Here is a 3676-nt window from a genome sequence, read left to right as displayed (position 1 = left end):
GTGATTGCGAACATTCCCACGCGATCGCGAAGAACAATTTTTCATCGCCCAGATTTAACTCTACGCGATCGCGATGCACAACATCACAAACCTACGTGACTGCGGACCTAACCACGCGATCGCGAAGCAAAAATGCGTGATTTTCATTTCTGCCCCATTTCCTATACGCGAACGCGACCTTCTTCACGCGTTCGCGAATAACAAACTCACATAGCTACGCGATCGTGTCCCGCTTCATGCGATCGTGTCCCGCTTCACGTGATCGCGAAGCACAAAATGTCTCTGTCTCAAATTAACCCTATGCGATCACAGATATCCCCACGCGATTACGTAGAACAAAAACCCCACTGAACAACTAAGCCTACGCGATCGCAGACGCATTCACGCGATCGCGTAGAAGGAAAACAACATCAGATATCAGAAAATTCCAGCAGCTGTTCAAGTCCAATTTTTTGATCCGTTAACCTTCTAAAACTCACCCGAACCTCTCGGGACCTCAACCAAATATACCAACAAGTCCTAAAAGATCATACGAACTTATTCGAACCCTCAAATCACCTCAAACAACGCTAAACCATGAATTACACCACAATTTAAGCCTAATAAACTTTGAAAATTTTAATTTCTACAAATGACTCCGGAACCTATCAAATCACGTCCGATTGACCTCAAATTTTGCACATAAGTCATAAATGACATAACATAGGTATTTCAATTTTCAGAATGGGATTCCGACCCCGATATCAAAAAGTCAACCCCTTGTTAAACTTCCCAAAAATTAAACTTTCGGTATTTCAAGCCTAATTCCATCACGGACCTCCAAATAATTTTTTGGACATGGTCCTAAGTCCAAAATTACCATACGGAGCTATTGGAATCATCAAAAATTCAAATATGAGGTCGTTTACACATAGGTCCATATCCGGTCAACTTTTCTAACTTAAATTTTCAATTCTGAGAATAAGTGTCTCATTTCATTTCGAATTCCTTCCTGACCCGAACCAACTATCCCGGTAAGTCATAAAATAACTATAAAGCATAAATTGAACAGTAAATGGAGGAACGAGGTTATAACACTCAAAACGACTGGCCGGGTCGTTACATTCTCCCCCTCTTAAACAAATGTTCATCCTCGAACGGGTTTAGAATAATACCTGGAGTCTCAAATAAGTGTGAATATTTTCTCCGCATCTCCTGCTCAATCTCCTAAGTAGCTTCTCCAACTGGCTGGCCTCTCCACTGCACCTTCACTAATGCTATACTTTTTGACCTCACCTTTCGAACATGCCAATCTAAAATAGCCATCGGCTCCACATCATAAGTCAAATTACTGTCCAGTTGTACTATACTAAAATCCAGAATATGAGACGGATCTCCGACATATTTTCGGAGCATGGATACATGGAACACTGGATGAACACATGATAGACTAGGTGGCAAAGCAAGTTCATAAGCCACATCTCCAATTTTCTTAAGTATCTCAAAAGGCCTAATATACCGAGCGCTCAACTTTTCCTTCTTCCCGAACCTCAACACACCCTTCATTGGTGAAATCTTGAGCAGAACCTTCTCCCCAACCATGTAAGCAACATCATGGACCTTCCTGTCGGCATAACTCTTCTGTTTAGACTGCGCTGTGTGAAGACGCTACTGAATCACTTTGACCTTCTCTAAAGCATCCTGAACCAAGTCAGTACCCAATATTCTAACCTCACCCGGCTCAAACCAACCCACCGGAGACCGATACCATTTCCCATATAAAGCTTCATACGGAGCCATCTGAATGCTTGACTGGTAGTTATTATTATAAGCAAACTCCGCAAGTGACAGAAATTGATCCCAAGAACCCCGAAAATCAATGACACAAGCGCGTAGCATATCCTCCAATATCTGAATAGTGCGCTCTGACTGTCCGCCCGTCTGAGGGTGAAATACTGTACTCAACTGAACCTGTGTGCCTAATTCTCGTTGTAATGCTCTCCAAAACTGTGATGTAAATTGCGTGCTACGATCTGAAATGATGGACACTGGCACACCGTATTTGCGAACTATCTCGTGAATATAAATCCCAGCCAACTGCTTCGAAGAATAATTAGTACCAACTGGAATAAAATGCGCAGATTTTTTCAACCGGTCTACTATCACCCAAATAACATCAAACTTTCTCAAAGTACGTGGAAACCCAACTACGAAATCTATGGTAATACGCTCCCATTTCCACTCCAGAATTTCAAGTCTCTGAAGCAATCCTCCTGGCCTCTGTTGTTCATACTTAACCTGTTGACAATTTAGACATCGAGCTACAAACCCAACTATATCTTTCTTCACCCGCCTCCACCAATAGTGCTGCCTCAAATCCTGATTCATCTTCTCGGTGCCTGGATGAATAGAGTACTGCGAACTGTGAGCTTCCTGGAGAATCAGCTCATGCAAACCATCTACATTAGGCACACATAGCCTGCCCTGCATCCGTAATACACCGTCATCTCCAATAGTGACTTCCTTGGCATCATCGTGCTGAACCTTGTCCTTAAGGACAAGCAGATGTAGATCATCATACTGGCGCTCTCTGATGCGATCATATAAAGAAGACCGAGAAACCACATAAGCCAAAACTTGATTCGGCTCGGAAATATCCAATCTAATAAACTGGTTGGCCAAGGCCTGAACATCCAATGCTAAAGGCCTCTCTGCTACCGGTAAGTATGCTAAGCTACCCAAACTCTTCGCCTTACGACTCAAGGCACCGGCCACTATATTGGCCTTTCCGGGATGATAGAGAATGGTAATGTCATAATCCTTAAGCAACTCTAACCACCTCCGCTGCCATAAATTAAGATCTTTCTGTTTGAACAGATGCTATAGACTCCGATGATTGGTATATACCTCACACTAGACACAGTACAAGTAATGCCGCCAAATTTTCAAGGCATGAACAATAGCTGCTAACTCAAGATCGTGGACTGGATAATTCTTCTCATGTACCTTTAACTGTCTAGACGCGTATGCGATCACCCTACCATCTTGCATCAACACTGTGACGAGACCAATATACGATGCGTCACAATACACATTATAAGACTCTGAACCTGTAGGCAACACCAATACTGGAGCCATAGTCAAAGCTATTTTGAGCTTCTGAAAGCTCTCTTCACACTCATCCGACCACCTAAACGGAGCACCTTTCTAGGTCAATTTAGTCATAGGCAATGCAATAGACGAGAAACTCTCCACGAAGCGACGATAATAACCGTCCAAGCCTAGAAAACTCTGAATTTCAGTAACTGAGGATGGCCTGGGCGAATTCTGAACTGCTTCTATTTTCTTCGGATCTACCTTAGTTCCTTCACTGGACACTATATGTCCCAAGAATGCCACCTAACTAATCCAGAACTCACACTTAGAGAATTTGGCATAAAGTCTCTCTTCTCTCAACCTCTGTAATACAATATCCAAGTGTTGTGTATGCTCCTCCTTGCTACGTGACTACACCAGAATGTCATCGCTGGAACACACTATTCATCAAATGCATAAATGTTGTTGGGGCATTGGTTAGCCCAAAAGACATCACAAGAAATTCGTAGTGGCCATAACGAGTTCTGAATGTCGTTTTTAGAATATCCAAATCCCGAATTTTCAACTGGTGATACACAGATCTTTAATCAATTTTGGAGAA

Source organism: Nicotiana tomentosiformis, chromosome 4, assembly GCF_000390325.3.
Source record: "Nicotiana tomentosiformis chromosome 4, ASM39032v3, whole genome shotgun sequence".
Taxonomy (NCBI): domain Eukaryota; kingdom Viridiplantae; phylum Streptophyta; class Magnoliopsida; order Solanales; family Solanaceae; genus Nicotiana; species Nicotiana tomentosiformis.
The sequence above is the reverse complement of the archived record's forward strand: the minus strand, read 5'-3'. Positions refer to the sequence as shown.